The sequence below is a fragment of the Lutra lutra genome, chromosome 4 (genome assembly GCF_902655055.1).
Source record: "Lutra lutra chromosome 4, mLutLut1.2, whole genome shotgun sequence".
Classification (NCBI taxonomy): domain Eukaryota; kingdom Metazoa; phylum Chordata; class Mammalia; order Carnivora; family Mustelidae; genus Lutra; species Lutra lutra.
In genome coordinates this window covers 30,599,170-30,619,974 of record NC_062281.1, presented here as the reverse complement: position 1 = coordinate 30,619,974, position 20,805 = coordinate 30,599,170, and the positions used below count along the sequence as shown (strand labels likewise).

Here is a 20,805-nt window from a genome sequence, read left to right as displayed (position 1 = left end):
TGGTGTGTTTTGGGGACAATCGGGAGGCTGTGGACATGGAGACTAGGTAGGCATGTTGAAGTCAAATTGTAGAACATCTTAGAAATGCAGGCAAAGTAACAGGGTAAGGAGCAGAAAGCCATTAAGAGACTGTGTGTATGAGAGTGACATGACAAGAACAGCTTTTAAATGAAAGTATTATGTAAAAAAAGCAACCATCTAGGCACATTTTAAAGAATGCCTATTTTACTAATAAACTGATTTCAAGCAGGGTAGTTTTCATTTTATTACATCTACTCATTCAACTAAGTACCTGTTCTTTGTTATATATACACTGTAAGGATGCAATAATTTGCAAATGTGGTTTAATATAATTTCTTTTAGATGTATTACTGTTCAATTTTGAAGTAGGTTTTTTTTTTTAAGATTTTATTTATTTATTTGACAGACAGAGATCACAAGTAGGCAGAAAGGCATGTAGAGAGAGAGGAGGAAGCAAGCTCCCTGCTGAGCAGAGAGCCCAATATGGGGCTCGAGCCCAGGACCCTGGGATCATGACCTGAGCTGAAGGCAGAGGCTTTAACCCACTGAGCCACCCAGGCGTCCCTTGAAGTAGGTTTTATTTTCTTTTGAAATATTAGGAGGCTCTCATCTCACTTAAATATAACATATCTTAATGCCTTCAATTGTATCTAATATGTCCTTTGTCAAATTGATTCCTCTCCTAGCTGACATCCAATATAGTCACCATTTAAGATGATTAGTCAGTCCAAAAATTAGTTCCTTAGCTTATCAATTCCTTTTTTTTTTAAGATTTTATTTATTTACTTGACAGAGATCACAAGTAGGCAGAGAGGCCGCCAGAGAGAGGAAGGGAAGCATGCTCCCTGCCGAGCAGAGAGCCCAATCCCAGGACCCTGAGATCATGACCTGAGCCAAAGGCAGAGGCTTAACCCACTGAGCCACCCAGGCGCCCCAGCTTATCAATTTCTTTTTTTTTTTTTTATCAATTTCTTAATAAATGTTGCATGTAATTGCTAAAGAACTATATGGTTCTGCCCTTGGCTTTTATTTGGTATATGGATCTATAGCTTGGAGAAGATAAGCTCACCAAATTTATAGATGACACTAAGCTGAAAAGAAAGCAACCTATCTGATGTCACAATCTAGAAAAGTTAGAGCAAGCGTCAAATCCAACAAGATGGAAGCACTGGGGATAGATTACGTTTCTAGGCCCTATGACCAGCAAAAGACAATACGTGGGCTAAATATCCCTGGATGTCCCTGCTAGTGAGTTTACAGTTGATGGTGATGGCCCTGAAACTTAACAGAGAATACTCTCATACCTAATCTCTGCTACCCTGGGAGGATGCAATCCCATTCTACATTGATAATGGGTTCTAAGTAAATATACACATCATATATATATATATATATATATGTATATACATATATATATATATATATTTTTTTTTAATCCATCACTCTCTGAACTTGGAAAGCACTATAATTAGAAACAAAGAAGCCCAATTGCTTTCTCGGCTTTTCAAAATATCAAATCCATCACTTTTATTGGTCAAAAAACATAACCTGTGACAATGGTGGTTCTGCCTTACAGTGGCCAAAGAACTTTATGAGTCTGGTGTCATGTATTATAGATTCCTTCTGCGAGTGGTTTAATGAACTCTGGTATAGTAGCTCTATACTCACACAAAATCTTTTAACAAGGCACAAATTCACCAGAATCATAGATAATCCTTCTCTTGATACTTTTTAGGCTTATATATTATCTCTCTCTTTCTCTTTGGCCAGATCTAAGAAAGACAAGAAAGTGAGAGCTACTGAATTTTATTTCCAAAAATTATCAATCAATTACCAGAATTAAAGGAAGAATTTGTTTTCAATCCACATTCTCTGTTTACTTCTGAAGGTTCTTAAACTGTTAGACCCAATTTTTCTTCTAAGTTGTCATACGATTGATAGACCCAATTTTAGTCCTAATTTACCACACAGGTCCTTGAAAGATAGTCTTCATTTTGTTAAACTCAAATTATCTTAAAAACTCTAGTGTGCAAAACTTCCAAATTAATCCCTCCCTCTCCCCTCTGCCACACATATACATACACACTCACACAGGTATAGATGGATTTTTTTTTGTGTGTCTATGTTTTTCTGGATCTCCAGACATTAATAAAACTCACATTCATAAGGGTTTCTAGCTCAACAAACCAAAATACATCAAAAAACCAAAATACATATCAAGAACTGTATCTAGAAACTACTGAATTTAACCATCCTTTTATTCTTTAATCTGCCTGTTTATTCATCTAACAAATGTTTATTTGAATATAATATTGTTAAAAGTTCAAGTTATAGAGCCAAATTTCCTGGGTGTAAGTCTTAAGTATTTCAGTTACAGGTAGTTGGACCTTGGTTGGGACTGTCACATTGCTAACTTGGGAATAACAATAATACCAGTCCTATAGGATTATTTTAAGGACTGACTTAATGCATGTAAAATGCCGAGAGCAGCATTTGACACATGTAAATGCTGTATTTGTGGTATTGTTATTATTATCATCTCTATGCTTATCAATTTTAATCTTTTTCTAAGGACAGATACTAATACTTTTGACAAACATATTCACCCTTAAAGATCTCCTAAAATGAGTTTTAGCTCTAAAATATGGAGAATATGGGGTGCCTGGGTGGCTCAGTGGGTTAAAGCCTCTGCCTTTGGCTCAGGTCATTATCCCAGAGTCCTGGGATTGAGCCCCGCATCGGGCTCTCTGCTCAGCAGGGAACCTGCTCCCTCCCCCCGCCTGCCTCTCTGCCTACTTGTGATCTCTGTCAAATAAATAAATAAATAAATCTTTTAAAAAAATAAAATAAAATTATGGAGAATACATCTTACTGTAGGTGATTCGACAAAGCAGGAAAGAATGTCCAATGGAAAAAAGACAGCCTCTTCAATAAATGGTGTTGGGAAAATTGGACAGCCACATGCAGAAAAATGAAATTGGATCATTTCCTTACACCACACATGAAAATAGACTCAAAATGGATGAAGGATCTCAATGTGAGAAAGGAATCCATCAAAATCCTTGAGGAGAACACAGGCAGCAACCTCTTCGATCTCAGCTGCAGCAACATCTTCCTAGGAACATCACCAAAGGCAAGGGAAGCAAGGGCAAAAATGAACTATTGGGATTTTATCAAGATCAAAAGCTTTTGCACAGCAAAGGAAACAGTGAACAAAACCAAAAGACAACTGACAGAATGGGAGAAGATATTTGCAAATGACATATCAGATAAAGGGCTAGTGTCCAAAATCTATAAAGAACTTAGCAAACTCAACACCCAAAGAACAAATAATCCAATCAAGAAATGGGCAGAGGACATGAACAGACATTTCTGCAAAGAAGACATCCAGATGGCCAACAGACACATGAAAAAGTGCTCCATATCACTCGGCATCAGGGAAATACAAATCAAAACCACCATGAGATATCACCTCACACCAGTCAGAATGGCTAAAATTAACAAGTCAGGAAATGACAGATGCTGGCGAGGATGCGGAGAAAGGGGAACCCTCCTACACTGTTGGTGGGAATGCAAGCTGGCGCAACCACTCTGGAAAACAGCATGGAGCTTCCTCAAAATGTTGAAAATAGAACTACCCTATGACCCAGCAATTGCACTGCTGGGTATTTACCCTAAAGATACAAACGTAGTGATCCGAAGGGGCACGTGCACCCGAATGTTTATAGCAGCAATGTCTACAATAGCCAAACTATGGAAAGAACCTAGATGTCCATCAACAGACGAATGGATAAAGAAGATGTGGAATATATACACAATGGAATACTATGCAGCCATCAAAAGAAATGAAATCTTGCCATTTGCGACGGCGTGGATGGAACTAGAGGGTATCATGCTTAGCGAAATAAGTCAATCGGAGAAAGACAACTATCATATGATCTCCCTGATATGAGGGAGAGGAGATGCAATATGGGGGGTTAAGGGGGTAGGAGAAGAGTAAATGTAACAAGATGGGATTGGGAGGGAGACAAACCATAAGTGACTCTTAATCTCACAAAACAAACTGAGGGTTGATGGGGGGAGGGGGGTTGGGAGGGGAGGGTGGGGTTATGGATACTGGGGAGGGTATGTGCTATGGTGAGTGCTGTGAAGTGTGTAAACCTGGCGATTTGCAGACCTGTACCCCTGGGGATAAAAATATATGTTTATAAAAAATAAAAAAAGAAATAAAAAAAGAACCTTGGTGAAATGGGAGGTGAATGTTTTTGAAATATCTATTCATTAAGAGAATCCTCTCCAGAAAAACGACGTTCTTCAGCTTAGTGTCATGACACAGGTAAAATTTGTATCAGAGGCTGAGCTGAAACAGTTAACTATCTGGGCAAAAGTAGAAAAAAAGAGCAGAATAAAAAATTACGGGAAAAGTAGGGGCTGGTGTTCTCTTGCCAGCTTAATTCTGTTGACCCTGATAGACTTGCCCCAAAATAGTGCCACTGACATGGCACATAGATAAATGGGTGCTTCCCACCTTGCATAAGATCTGCTTTTGGTCCATAGAAGAAGATAAAGATGCAGTTATCCTACCTTCTTTGGGGTTCTTGTTCTCTTTTGTTCCTTTTTTCTAATCGTCTTCTTCATTCTCATATCTGCATTTTCCCCAATCTCAACACTCATTTCATTAAGATGATGACCAGAGTCACACTCTATTCTTTGATTTTTTCTTTCAGAGACTCCTCTCTCTTCTTGTTTCTTATCGATTTCACACTAGCAGCATTTTGAGGGGAAAAACAACAACAACAACAATAACAACCAGAAATTAGAAAGGGAAGGATTCTGCAATGCCCCAAGTGCCAACTGACTGAATGGAGTGGTGTGGGTTGAGAGGTGGGGAGAGTGTCTGGATCTGGGCAACATAAATCCCAGAGAACTGCAGTTCATTTTTGGTATATTTCTCTCTATGTCTGAAAATCTAAAAATCCCATTTAAAATGCATAATTTGATTCCACACCTAGTGATCTCCAGCACTACAACTTTATAAATGATACTTTGAAATTATCTAGATGGGCATTCTGGTGGTTCTAGGGAAAATGATATGCTCATATGATTAGATGTGGCTGACGTTTTAAGTAGTGCCACTATTTAGACTTCTCTAGGGACTCTGTTACTTCCTGAAGTTAGATCCCAGTTCAACTCTTTTCCACCAATCATAGCAGGTTAGGGACAGACTGACTCCTTCCTATGGGGTTGAGTCAGTTGCTGCTGGATCTAATCAGGGTTTCTCCAGTGGATCATTCTAACATGACAACAAAGGAAGCAAGCATTCCTCTGAGCAAAATTACTTTCATTGCACTTCTAAAATCACCAATTTTCAGGAAAAGAGAAAGACTGAAAGTAACTTCGATAATTTCTAGCTCTCAGACACTGACTACATGATGGGTTAACTGTGGTTTAAAGTTTCATGGTGACATTTTATTTCCTAATTTTAGGGAGGATAGGCTCTTTCAGTTATTTTTATAAGGCACTTAAAGTCTTGTCAAGTTCTCTGCTTCCACTACACCAATACCTTTGAAAGATTAAGAGATAAATTTTTGGGTGTTGGTCATTTTCCAGTGTAAATCTAAATGTACTGGAGGAACAAAGAAAAACCATCATTATGAAGACCAATGTACTGGTGTAGACCAAGGATATGGCTGCTTCCTCTGATTCACCTGTTCTGTCTAAGCTTTGATCCTTCGCAGAAACCTAGAAGTACTAATAATCCTTCCTAAACATGGAGAACCTCTGAGGTAATAGGGCAAAATGAAATTAAAATTAAATGGGGGGGATCAAATTGGTTTTAAGAGAACAGCATGTTGGAATAAACAAGATGAAGCAAGAAGGAAGGTTAGACTCAGAATGCATTTTAGAAGTTGAGCACATTTCCTGATGGAGAGGTGAACCTTCCTTTTGGTATTATTTTGCTTTTCCTTTTACATATCAGATACTCAGAAAAGGATAACTGAATCATACATGATTCACTTCTTATGTATCTAGTTATTTATGTGGTTATTTTTAATAATGGAAGGAGCAGAGATGAACTCACAGCTCACAAGTGCTTGACAAAAACAAGAGGTATACGTTTGACTCTAAGTTTCTTTACAGCCAAAGAAAAGAAAGGAACAGAATCAGTAACACAATTTGCAATTTTATGAAATAATGATAAAAGAAGCCTGTTCCTCATTCTGGCACTATGAAGAATTTTCTGCTGTTAGTCTCATAGTGAGAGCATTATAAAATGTAAAAAAAAAATGTATTCAGCAACAATAATTCGCTGTGTTCACTGACAATACATTCACAATACAATACATTTTACAGAATTTTATTCACTTTGGCTCTGTTTGTTGCACTGAATGAGGTTAGCTTATGTTAGTCCAGGCCTGAATGTAAATATATGTGAACTGCAAACTTTATGTAGCTCACCCTGTACACAAAAAACATTTGGAATTTCCATCTCTTAAATTTTTTGAGTGGAAAATATATGCGACTTTAAGTGGCATTTAAATGAGCACAGCATCTCTCTGGCCCCACACTTTCCCAATTTATAACCAAAAAAAAAAGGCTTGGTTACCTGTCTGTCCCAAACCCAATCCATTCAGAGAAAGACTGCAGTTTGGATGACCTTGCTTATGTTCTTCTTTGTTTATCATTAAACTGTTTTTGCTTAATTTGTTGAAAAATATTTAGAGTACCTATTATGTACGAGGCACTGTATTACGTGCTGAAGATACAGTAGTGAACAAAATAGACACAGTTGTCCTGCTTTGATGGCGTGAGGGAGGGGGAAAGCAGTTGCAGAAGGCAAACTGTAAGCTAAGGAGGCAACATGGGAACAGGTAGTATAGAGCCTTGTAGGAGGTATGAGGGACTTTGAATTAGACTCTGAGCAAGGTGTACAGCTACTGGAAGGTTTCGAGCGGAACAACATGATCTTGTTAAAGAGAATCAATCTGGGGCAAGGACCAAAACCTAGAAGACCAGTTCAGTGAAATAATCCAAAACAGATTGCAAATCAGAAAGAGCAATTCTAAGTTTCTTTTTCCTAAGTCACTATGCCATACTTATCCTCTCTACTAGAACTTCTAACACCTCTCCTTCCACATCCTTGGCTGTTGCTTATTTTCTGTTTTCACAGAGAAACCATCAACTCTTTGCCTTCTTACCACCACTTCTATCCTCGGTTTATAGCCATGCCATTTACTCTGCCTTGCCCCTGGCCAGCACTGAAGAACTGTCTCTACTCCCTCTACTAATCTGCTAGTCTCATCTCTCAACTACTCCTGGACATCACTCCAGAATCTGTCTCCTTTCATTGCATTATCATTTCTCATTTTCTTTGCATCTTTCCCATAAGCAGATAAATATGCTAATACTCTTCCAATATTAAGAAAATCCTCTCGACCCCAATCTACCACCCTAGTACAAGTCTTGTTTCCCTACTCTCCTTTAGAGCAAAAATCACATAAAGAATAATTATTTCCTCCCTTTGTCCTCTCTTAAAAAATGCTCTACTTAGGTTTTCACCCATACCACTCCACCAAAACTGTTGTTGAGAAATCAGCAATGACTTTCCATGTTGCTAAATCTAATGGTCAAATCTCAGCTCTCAACCTAGTTGGTCTGTCAGCAGCAGGGGACACAGATAAATTTTTTTTTAACTTATTTATTTGAAAGAGAGTGAGAGATAGCATGAACAGGGCAGAGGAGAAGCAGACTCTCCACTGAGCAGGTAGCTTGATGTGGGACTTGATTCTCGGACTTCAGGATCATGGCCTGACCCAAAGGCTTAATGAACTGAGCCACCAAGGCACCCCTGCTGGGATGCCACCTCTTCAGGCATAGACACTGTCTTGGTTTTCCTCTTCTATTTGTTTTCTTTCCTGGTTTCTCCTTATCTCCCATTAAAAATGGGGCTCAGTCCATGGACCTTTTTACTTCTCTGATTATACTACTATTTTGGTGATGGCTTCTAGTATCAAGGCTTTAAATACTATCTCTATGATAAAAATTCCAAAATTTTTACTCTAGTTCTAAACTATCATATTAATTCTAGACTTATCTATTTTCAGCTGGACATCTAATAGTCTTCCCACACATCAAGCCCAAAGCTGACTTCTCATCTTTTCTTCTGACCAGGTCCTCCTGCATTCCTCCCCATCTTTGTAAACAGCAACTGAATTCTTTCAGTTACTGATCCAAAACCTTGGCGTCTTTCACATACTCTGCCTGCAAGCCAGTAGCAAATCCATTGTTTTTACTTTCAAAATGTCACCACCTTCTAAACATATTTAGAGTCTGGTTGCTTTTAATTCTCTCTCTCCCACTGCTACCACCCTAGTTTAATTCTCCATCACATTTTGAATAGATTACCCAACAGCCACTTAACTAGTCTAACTGGTTCTGTCCCTTTACTTCCTTATTGTTCTGTTCTCAACCCAATGGCCAGAATGATTTTTAGATCCTTTTGTCCTTCTATTCAAAATCCCCCAGAGGCTTCTCATCTCACTTATAGTAAAAGCCAAAGAATCCTCAATGGCTTAAAAGGTTCTGACACAATCCAGTAACAATTGAAAATTCTGACAATATTGAATATTGGCCAAGTTGTGGAATACCAAGTGCTTTTATTTTACTGATTTTTAAATTTAATATAATTTGATTTTTTAATTTGCTGATGAGAATATAATGGATATAAACACTTTGGAGAACAATGTGGCAATATTTAACGAAGCTGAAAATGCACAATCTGACAGGAATTGTGCTTCTATGTTCATATGTAAAAAGTCCCCATGTGCAAAGAGAGTGACATACAATAATTTTTATAGCAGCACTGCTTATAACATCAAAAAACTGAAAACAATCTAAACATATATGTATAAAAAGTGGATAAATAAATCTTTGTATGTTTATATACTAGAACATTAGTAAGCAACAAAAATCAAGAAATGAAAGCTACATGAGCCAACATGGAGGGTCACATAGAAGCCTTCATTCATATTAATGTTTTATTTCCTAAACAAGGTAGTGAGGTCACAAGTATTTATTAAATTAGTCCTTATAGCCTCTGAATGTCTGAAATATGTCATAGTTTTTAAAAGAGGTAAATGGGAAATTTGTAGAATGTGGGAAGAGTTTAGAGAGAGAGCTTGCTGGGGGAGGGCATGGATAGACACAGGGATGAACATATATAGTCATGCCTTGGGGCTGAGGAATTTAATTTCCTTCCCTTTGTCTTTATCTTCTCCTTCTGCAGTTTTCTTGGTTTATATTACCATCTTTTCAATAGCCTTCTGTTTGTTCTTCCTCACCAGGTTTATTTCCCAGAATTCATTTTTTATAGATTTGAGTGGTTTATATAAACCCAAATCTGATCATATCCATCTCTCTACACATAAATCTTAAAAGACTCTTCATTACTTATAGTGAATATAGTAAATTTCTTAATAGCACTCTGAAATAGCATCCTTACCAGTATCTGTTCCCAAATATTCCTGTTCACAGCTCTGTGTTGTTGCTCACAGCTCTCTTGAATCTCACATCTGGAAAACACCAACATGAGACACAGTTTATATGACTTCTTTCTAGCTTCTCTGGAGGTAGCAAGTCCTTCCTTTTCCTTAATGTGTACAGAATTTTGTACATATCTCTATTATAGCAGTCATATTGTGTACAATTTTTATTAGACATCTGTATTTCTGTTTCCCTCAATACAAGCTACTAAAAGTCAGAGACAGTGGTTTTTGTTGCTGTTTCATTTTGTTTGTTTGTTCTTAAATCTTTACACACTTAGTTCTTACCAAGACTTAATATGTAAGGGGTGCGAAATAATTACTTATAGAATTGATGAGAAAATGAGTAAAGGTTTTATTTAGCAATGTAGCGGGTGATAAGAATAGATTAGGTGAGATGTAAAGATAGTTTTCAAGTTCTTAATTATATGGTTGCCTCATCTCATTAACGCTTTTCAGCTTACACATATTGTCAATGGTTTATTGGCTAGTTTCAAGAAAGATAAAAAGTTGCAGGCATTATTTTTTTCATGTTAGCTAAGAGTAATCAGGAGCTGAACCAGTCCCATTGGTAGGATAATTCAAAACTATCATACAACAGAACACCAACATATTTGAATTTATTTTTGAAAGTTTGGGTTAATGTAACATTAACTTTTATTCTGATAAAATGCACAACATAATATAACTCCCTCTTCATTCTCAAGTTTTGAGCTGATAAGACATAGAGATTTACGATGTCATAGTAGGGCCACACTACAGTGAATGGAAACTGTATCAGGACTATGTGATCTGCACAAGAAAATCTGTTCTCTTTAGTTCTAAAATATCTAATATCAAATTAGTTTACAATTTGGAGGAAAAAGCTACTGCTTCTCCATTGGTTTCCAAGACAATTGACTATGGTAACTTACATTTTTGAAAATATATCAGTTTGGTATTTACTCAAAACTGGATAAATTCCACATTTTTGAAATGACTAGCTATTACTGAAGCTCTAGCTTCCAAGTAGCTTGAATATTAAGAACTAGTTTTAAAAACCAAACCCACAAAGTACTCCAGAAATTGTAAATCATTCTTCAATTGTCAACCACCAAGGCACTTCAATTTAGAAAAGAATCAAGAGACTTGCCAGTTATTCAAGCCTAAGTGTCTTAACCCAGTTTCAGACTGAGGACAAAACACTGCAGCAACACAAAAAAATGCAACAACACTCCATTTTTTTTTTTTTTTTTTTGAGGGAAGCTCTTTTATACATTCTCTAAGAAATAAGTATAAAACTTGAGTTATTAGTCATTCCTGATAGAGGTGAGAGAGAAGCTGATGATGTGAACAGAAATGAAGGAAAGTTGTCTAGGTAATCAAAATACCAGACTTCCATTTAGACCCCTGAACAGTTCCCAAAATTTTTTGAGGTGGTTAAGTCCATCTTCTGCATTATTTCTCAAACACATTAGGATATTGTTACCATGTGTGTTTTCATTTTTGCTACTGTTTTTATAATTTACCCTAATTGAGTGAAAAATGAGGGCATGAAGAAAAGCATGGAGGTTCTCGTTTCTTTTTCTATTTTAACCTCACACATTAAGCACAGACTTGCCCCATGCTGACTTCTTAACACTTTGTAGGAGGCCCAATCCAGCATTCATTCCTTTCAACTTCCAGACAACTGCCAGCCATACTCTTGGATGGGAAAAATGGAGGGGTTTTGGAAATTGCAAATCAAGTGTTTGGGCTGTATGATCTTCTAGTTCTGCCTATTGGAGTCCCAGCCAAAGCAAAATTCACCAAATCAGTAATCACCAGGCCTCCAGCATTTTTCTCATCATTTTCTGATTTTTTCCCTTTTATCCTTTTCAAAATTTCCTCAAAATACCACTTGAGTGAGATGGGAATTATATGATGTTGCTATAATTACCAGCTTTACAAGTGACTATTACCTCATGGTAAATAGTATGGTTATGACATGCAATTTGTGGTAAATTTCAATATTCCTATTTGAAAGGCTGGCTTATAATATTAGGACCTTTTCTTAATAATTTCAAACTCATAGTATTTGCTTCTAGATAAGTGATCTTGAGAAGGATGAAAGGAAAATGAGTTCTTCACTACAAACACATTTGTACTGTTTGGATTTCTTGCCACATAGATGCTTGTTAGGATTTTTTATTTTATTAATTTTTTTTCAAACTGTATTAAGGAAACTACTTCTAGAACACTTGCTCTCTTAACAAAGGGAGAAAGAATTAAAAGGTTTATCCAAATTTTCCAGACATGTTAGAGTTGAGGAAAGAATCAAAAGCCAATATTCCAATGTTTCTCTATCCATTTGTTTCTCTTCCATACCACATTTAAAACTGGTTACAAATAAATTTCTATTTCCAATATCCATCTCTAGCCTTCCTTTGTACTTTTATTCCTAGATAGCTACCCAATATTTATTTTATTTGAAACATACTTTAACCATCCTTGATTATGTTTTTTCCAAAAATGATTTTCCTTGGTGACAACTGAAACTCAAGTGATAATAACAACAAAAGAGATTTTAAGAATTTTTCCAGAACCAGGGTCACTGGTGACATTTCCATAAATCACACACAATCTCAACACAGACCATCTTACAGAGAAGACTTACTCTAATAAGCTTAATGTACAGAGGTTAAAATAGCCTCGTTGTATTTATCTTTCACTGTGCAGCTTACCAAAACCAAATTTCTGTCATCAACAATTATTAATCATCTATATGCCCTGCAGAGAATTTTAATAAAGCATATTATGAACCTGGAGTTTGGGTGATGTGGGAAGGACACAAATGTGATCCAAATTTATAAAAGGAGATGGGGTCCCTATTACTCCACCACATCTGTTTGCCATATGTTCATAAATCACACCAATGTTTTGAACATTTCTCCTAGCACCTTCCTGTCACTCTGGTTTTATAGTTCATAATTTTACCTCTTCTACCCACGCACACAGACACACACAAAATCTCATAACATTTGACCAAGTATTGGGTCAAACAGACTGCAGCGAATGACTGTGGCTAATGCCCAGTAACCTTCCAGTTTCTTGAGATTTGGTCGTAGCAGGCAAAAGCAGGAGCAAAACTTGTGTATTCTAAAGAAGGAGAGAAATAATATGAAGACACCAATTACCACTGCCAAACCAAAAAGAAAGCTACATTTTGAGTCTGAATCTATGAAATAGAGTTGCCAAGAAGAAAGTTTCCAACTTAGGAAAAGATGTTTTTCCTTGCAAATAGGACCCTCAGAAACAGGATGCAAGCTACTCTAAGTTTGTGTCTATTTTCGTTCTCCCATGATGCTAATGCATATCCTCATGCAGTGCAGTGCTTGTCCCCTAGGAGACTAACATCTCTGACAACCATGACATGTGAAGACAGAGGAGGAGCAACAGGATTCAAATTGCATTTTCTATCCTCTTTCTTTCTTTCTTTCTTTCTTTCTTTCTTTCTTTCTTTCTTTCACAGAGAGAGAGAGAGAGAGAGAGACAGCAAGAGAGGGAACACAAGCAGGGGGAGTGGAAGAGGAGAAGCAGACTTCCTGCAGAGCAGGGAGCCCCATTCGGGGCTCAATCCCAGGACCCCAGGATCATGACCTGAGCTGAAGGCAGATGCTTAATGACAGCCACCCATGTGCCCCTCAAATTACATTTTCAAGACAGCCTATGTGACCTGTTGGTTTATTTAAAATATAAAAGTGTAAGCAAACTAAAGGTATGGAGGAAGGCAAATTCTCTATGTGGTATCATATAGATGAAACTGAGGTCTTTGCCATTATGGCTGACTGGCCTCCCCTCCTCCTTGCTCCAGGTAGTTCTACTGAATAGAATGTAACAACCACAAAACTATGCATAACCAAACTGAAGCTTGAAAACAAAACATAAGAAGTAAAAACACCCATGTGGTGCCAGAAATAAAGACAGGTAATCTGAAGCCAAGCAATGAATGGAAGCTAAAGCCAGATGGACTGTGAGCCTACTGGCCCTGGATGTTCTAAGTCAACGAGGTTTTAATTTGAGAATAGAGAGTTGGGACAGATGACAAAAGTTGAGTTTGCTGACCTGGGGGCACGGGAAGCCAAAGGTGCACTCTCCGTGTAAAACCAAGAACCTGGAAGGGACTAGAAAAGTTCTTTCCACTGTACTGGGAATTTGGCAAGAAAAATAGGCTGCCTGTCCTAGGTCATGGTTAGAAATTAATCATCTGGGAGAAATCTAAACTGATACTATGTGGGGGTAGGGGGTTGAGTTCATATGATACACTTGGTAAAAGAAAGTTAGGTCATGAAATTATTGTAAAAACTGGTTGAGAGACCCATGGGACTGGCAGAGGTAGACATAAAACCACCCGCAATATTGACTTCACAAGCTTGAATCATGACACATCCTTTGAAAACAACTGAATCTGAAGATGGATTCCGACTAAAATCTGAAGCACTCAAGGAAACAGACCTCCATATGACCCAGGATCTCAACAAACAGGAGAATTCACATTTTTTAAAAAAGATTTTATTTATTTATTTGACAGACAGAAATCACAAGTAGGCAGAGAGGCAGACAGAGAGAGGGGGGGAAGCAGGCTTTCTGCTCTGCGTGGGGCTCAATCCCAGGAAACTGGAATCATGACCTGAGCTGAAGGCAGAGGCTTTAACCCACTAAGCCACCCAGGCGCCCCAAGAATTCACATGTTAAAACCAACAGAACATGGAACAATGTGAAAACAAATTTGCTTTAAATATCCAAAGATATAGATAAGGACGAAATAAAAATTCCAAGGGCAGTATCTCCTAAAAAAGAAGCAATTTTGAAAAAGAATAAAGTAGAAATCCTAGAAATTAAAAATATAATAATTGAGAGGAAAAGCTCAGCATATGAACTATTCAGGGTATTGCACACAAAGAGGAAATTAGTAAATTTGAAAACAAATCTGAAAATTCATCTAAATACAGTGGGTTAGATTTATATACATATATAGATAAATATGGAGTTAAGTAACATATACCTAACATACTGTATGGATGCTATTCCTCAATCAACTAATTGAACTCATTGACAAATAAATTGTATTACAAATTTAAAAAGACACATGGAGTATGGAATGAGAATCTGTGACACATGTCTAACAAATCTAATTAATATTCTTTCCAGAATAAGAGATTGGGAGAGAAGCAGTCTGAAAATGAAAGAAACCATGAATCTTCATATTCAAGAAGCAAATAGTTCTGAGTAGGGTAACCAAAAAATTCCATACTTAGACAAACTCTGGTGAAACTTGAGAACATCAAACCTTGGAATTTTTAAATTAGAAAAAAAGCATTTAAGATGTACAAAGGCTGAAACAGGTTATATTTATGAAAATATTACTAAAAATATATTTCAGCAAGAAGGAAACGGAATTTAGAAGGAAAGTGTGTGGTGAAAGAACTAATGATAAACCAACCAAAAAAATCAAGGCATATTGATAAATTTAGGTTTAGGTGTGGGGGAGGGCACTTGGCTGGTCAGTCAGTAGAGCACATGACTCAGTCTCAGGGTTGTGAGTTACAAGCCCCACAATGAGTGTAAAGATTACTTAAAAAAAAAAATAAAATAAAGTGTGTGTGTGTGTGTGTGTGTGTGTGTGTGTGCATAAATAAACAGAATAACATAGGTGGTGGGATGGGAGAAAACATTTTAAGATCCTAGTCTTATTTCAAAAGGAGGATAGAATTATTGATTCAGCTCAGAACTTACTAGGTTAAGTCTGTATTACTATTTAAGAGTAACTGCTAGAAGAATAGAAATGGAATGTATAACTCACGAATTTACCCAGGAAGAAACAAAGTAAAAGAGCTAATAAATAACTGGCATTATCATTATTATATTTAAACATAAAAAAGTTTAAACTTCCAAAGTTAATCAGGAGAAGAATCCTGACTCTGATATGAATGTCCTATGTGCTTACAAATTAAAGTTTTAAAATTTCAGGCATTTGGCTATTTTTAGCAGAAGCCAGAAGGCCAAAACAACAAAACACTTGTGACATTTATTATATAGAAATGATAATGATAAACAGTGCAGTGACAGAAAAGGGTAAATAAAAAGTCTTGTAACAGGGATTACAGATTCATTTGGAAGATGGTACCACATTTCAGATAGTGGGGGAAAATTCAGCTTTGAGATTATGCTGGGAAAACATTAAACAGCTTTTACTCCCACAAGGGCTCTCTTCATTCTTAGAAATATTACAGAACTATTATATATAATTTCTATGAAATTTTTCATATTCTACTTTGTTTAATAATTTTTTGAAGACTTATAATTTTTTCTTTGGGAACATATAAATTTGAAAGCTTGAATAATGTCTCTCATCATTGGCTTTCCCAACAGAATTACCATGTACCTTGTCAGTTAAAACTCATGAAAACTGGTTTGCAGATAAAAATAATTCTTCCAAAAATAACTGACATTTGTGAAGAGAGCTTGCTTAAATGCAGTAGCACGTTTCCCCCTTGTCATTGAAAAGGACAACCATTCTCTTTACTCTTCTTTTTACCCCACCAAATACAGCCTAGACAGGAACCAAGAATAAGATTTATCAAGGAATGTATGCTTCCAATTTTTTAAGTTAAAGGCCTTCAGACACTTCAGGAGTGGATCTTTCTGAAAGGAACATCAAATATCCTTAGTTTTGAAGGTATCAGACACATAAAGTCACAATACCCCATTACTCAGCCATGAAGCTGACTCCTCTGTTCTTCATTCAAGAAGTATCTTACATACAGTAGATACCAGAATCAAGAATTTTAATGGACCCAGTTTCTCTCCAATCACCTATTGTACATAAAAGATAAACCAACAGATGTAGAATATTCAAATGATGCATATTCTTATGGAGTCACTTCCATCTTCTCTCTCCCATCCCCAGACCACTTCTGTACACCTGTCATTACCACGCAGCAGAGGACTGCATGACAAATCATTGTCTAAATATTATTATCCATGAAGTCAAAGACTGCTTTATTTTGAAGATGGGTTAAAAACTGTACCTTACTATAGGTAAAGAACTCCTTAAGTGCCAGATGGTTTCATTTCAACATTAAATTTCTGATCTTCCCATGACACTTGCCAGAAGAAAGTTTGGGACACCTCTTCACATGTTTCTTGTAGTAGCCTCTTGATACTAAGGAAACCTCTCCAGATGTAACCCAGTAAAGATAATACCTTGCAAACCATAAATAAAATGGCTTCAATTCAACTCACATCAGGAGACTGCCAGTCTGTAGAAAGGGATTCCCCCCACCCCAGCCCCCTCTAGCAGGACTCAGCAAATAAGATTGTGTGTAACTGAAGGTATAGGGTTTAGTTCTGACTCATAATGCACATTAGAATCATCCCAGATCAACTTAATATGAATTTCTGAGGAAGGATGGTCAAGACATTGGTATTAAAAAAAAAAAAAAGCTTCTTTGTTGCATCTTTTATTTATTTATTTTGAGAGAAAGAGAAAGAGAGCCCTTGCATGGGTGGGGAGGAGCAGAGGGAGAAAGAGAATCTTAAGCAGGTTCCATGCTGAGCACAGAGACAGAGCCAGGTGAAGGGATCAATCTCAGGATCTTGAGATCATGACCCTGACATCATGACCTCAGGTGAAATCAAGAGTCAGGCACTTAATTGACCGAGTCACCTTGGTACCCTTTCTTTGTTACTCTAATGAAGAGCCAGGCTGAGAACAAGGATTATGGCGCCTACTAGCAGGAGGATCATGCTTTCTCTTCAAAATGAAAAAGTTACATATGTTATTTTTTTTTACAAATATAGATAAGCAAAAAAAAGGAAGAAAAATCCATGTATATTCTTGATTTCTAGAGATAACAATTATTAAAACCTTGGTGCATTTTCTTCCAGATTTTTTACTTTGCATGCCTATATGAAAATATGCATAAATACATTAACACATTTGTTTTTGAGAAAGCTAAGTTATGAAAGAGATTGAATGTGGAAAAATTGGAACCCTCATACACTGATGGCAGAAAATGTAAAATGGTGCAACTCTTTTGGGAAACAATTTGGCAGTTCTTTAAAAAGTTAAACACAGAATTGCCATATGATGTAGTGATTCTACTCTTAAGTATTTAACCCAGGAAAAATTAAATAAAGCACATGCCCCCACAAAAACATGCATAAAAATGTTCTAAGCAGCATTATTCATAAGAGCCAAAAGGCTAAAATAACCCAAATGTCCAACAACTGGTGAAATAATAAATAAAAGGTGATATTCCATAACATGCAATATTATTCATCAATAAAATGAAATTAAGTATCAATACATGCCACAACATGGATGAGTCTTGAAAACGTTGTGCTAGGTGAAGGAAACCAGTCACCAAGGGACACAATGATTCCATTCATATGAAGTGTGCAGGATGGGCAAATGTATAGAGGCAAAGTAAACTCGTGGTTGCTTAGAATGGGGCTGGTGTGAGTGGGTAATGAGGAGGGACTGGTAAGGAGTATGGGATTTCTTGTAGTGGAGATGAAAATATTCTAATGTTAGATTGTGGTGATAGTTGAATAATACTGTGAATATGCTAAAAAAATAAAAAGCACTGAATTGTACATTTTAAACAAATGAATTGTACCATACGTGAAGTCTATCTTAATAAAGCTGTTTTAAAAAGACATAGGAACTCAGAGTCCTTATTTCACATCTTAATATTCTAACATTGATTATTCATTACCTCTTTTTAAAGGTATTTATCCCCATTAATTACTCTTCCTTTCCTCCTTCTTCCAATGGCTCTTTTATAAGTCAGCTGATGGGGAGCTCTTTACTGTCTATCTCTTCCAGGAAAAAATAAAGAATTTTAAGACCTACTTAGCTCTCGTTGAAAAGAAGTGTGATATTACAAATCTCAATGTCAGTAGAGGCTCAACTTCAACCCATGGCAAAAAGGAGATTTAAGTGAAATCTATGTCACTAGGAGATGCTGTCAACATTCCTTTGATAGTAAAATAATCTTCAAGACCTAAATTCTTAAAACACAGCACTCACTTAGCCAAGTTTCTGGTTTGTCTTCTTAACTATCTGCTAAGAACATACCTTAAAATAACTCCATGTATTCTGAAAAAAGTTCTCATCAAAAAAATCTGTTTTCATGACTTATCTTCTAAGAAACATAATTACATAATAATTTAGATTGCAGTGGGTTGAGAGGTACAAAAGAGGAAGTTTGGGGCTACTAAGAGCACTGTGGGAAGTTAGAAAATTGAGTAGGAGTTTGTATTGATAAGGAGGGACAGAATAGCAAATGCCTACTTCTCTGGCTGCGTGTTGCGGTTAACTTGATTAAAGACAGCCTTAGAGTCAGCTTGAGCTTCAGGGTTGCACTAAACTGGTCAAACTCAATTGTTACTTGAAATTGTACTTGGACACTTGAAAAATAGCAATTTGGGGATTTTTTCCCCTCCCCTTTTGCTTTTAAGTGGTACAAAATAATGTGAAATTTTCTGGCCAATCATAGACTGATGGAGTACGTATAGTAAGACTCAACCACTAGCTAATCTGCCAGGGCAGACATCCCAGAACTGGTGGATGTATTCCCTCAGAATTAAAGTACCAGTCAAAGGCCTCATAAAGGCAGACATAGGGTGCATTAATCTTAACAAAATCCCCAAAAGCATTTCCCATAACATTTTTTATTTTATTTGGAAAGATTTTATTTATTTATTTATTTATTTATTTGAAAGAGAGAGAGAGCATGAGATAAAGTACAAGCAGGGGTTAGGGGTAGAGGGAGAAGCAGACTCCTTGCTGAGCAGGGGGCCCCATGTGGGGTTGTGGACTTGATGCCAGAATTCTTGGATCATGACCAGAGTCAAACACAGATGCGGGGGGGGGGGGGGGAGGAGTCAGGATGGCAGAGAAGTAGCAGGCTCAGACTACATCAGGTAGAAGGAGATCAGGTAGAAAGCTTATCAAACCACTGCAAACACCTACAAATCCAATGGGAGATCAAAGAGAAGAACAGCAATTCTAGAAACAGAAAATCGACCACTTTCTGAAAGGTAGGACCAGCGGAGAAGTGAATCCAAAGCATTGGGAAGATAGACCGTGGTGGGGAGGGGCCGGCTCCCAGCAAGCCGCAGAGCAATGGAGCACTAAATCAGGACTTTTAAAAGTCTGCTCCACTGAGGGACATACTCCAGAGGCTAAACCGGGGTGAAGCCCATGCGGGGTCAGCGTGGCCCCAGGTTCCGCAGGGTCACAGAAGGATCGGGGGTGTCTGAGTGTCGCAGAGCTCAAGGGATTAGAGCGGGGAAGTCACTTACGAGACAGAGCCAAGGAGTGGGCTCTCAGCTCAGGGTTACCTTAAACCGGTCACCGGCTGGGTGAGCTTGAAGCTCAGCCGGAGGCCAGGGAGACGGGAGTGATTGGGTGCTTTTCTCTCAGGGTGCACAGAGGAGTGGGTCCCAAGCTCTCAGCTCCTCCAGCCGGAGACTGGGAGGTCGCCATTTTAATTCCCGTCCTCTGGAACTCTACGGAAAGCGTTCAGGGAACAAAAGCTCCCGAAAGCGAACCCGAGCAGATTACTCAGCCTGGCCCCTGGTAAGGGCGGTGCAATTCCCCCTCGGGCAAAGACACTTGAGAATCACTACAACAGGCCCCTCCCCCAAGGATCAACAAGAAATCCAGCCAAGATCAAGTTCACTTCCCAAGGAGAGCAGCAGAATTCCAGAGGAGGAGAAAGCAAAGCACAGAACTCATGGCTTCCTCCCCATGATTCTTTAGTCATGCAGTTAATTTAATTTTTTTAAATATTTTTTCTTCTCCTAAATTTTTTTAAACTTTTACCCTTTTATTTTTTAACGTTTTTTAACTAGTTTATATATATATATGTGTGTGTGTGTGTGTGTGTGTGTATTTCTTTTTTATATTTTTTCTTTATGGTTTTCTTTTTTTAATTTTTTTTAACTTCTTTTTATCCCCTTTCTCCCCCCCCACAATTTGGGGTCTCTTCTGATTTGGTTAAAGCGCATTTTCCTGGGGTCTTTCCCACCCTTTTATTATTTTATTTGCTCCTTCATATAATCTTTTCTGGACAAAATGACAAGGCAGAAAAACTCACCACAAAAAAAAGAACAAGAGGCAGTACTGAAGGCTAGGGACCTAATCAATACAGCCATTGGTAATATGTCAGATCTAGAGTTCAGAATGATGATTCTCAATGTTCTAGCCAGG

General features: G+C 37.5%; 1 long non-coding RNA gene across 2 annotated transcripts in view; it reads right to left on the bottom strand.

The window, feature by feature from the left end:
* Positions 1-4,620: 4,620 nt before the first annotated feature.
* LOC125099190 (uncharacterized) overlaps positions 4,621-20,805 on the bottom strand; it is a 95,903-nt gene continuing 79,718 nt past the window's right edge. For both annotated transcript variants that reach the window (XR_007127047.1, XR_007127046.1), the window contains exons 3-4: positions 9,524-9,593; positions 4,621-4,785 (exon numbers count right to left, since the gene is read on the bottom strand). This is a non-coding gene — a long non-coding RNA (uncharacterized LOC125099190). The remainder of the gene's footprint in view (positions 4,786-9,523; positions 9,594-20,805) is intronic.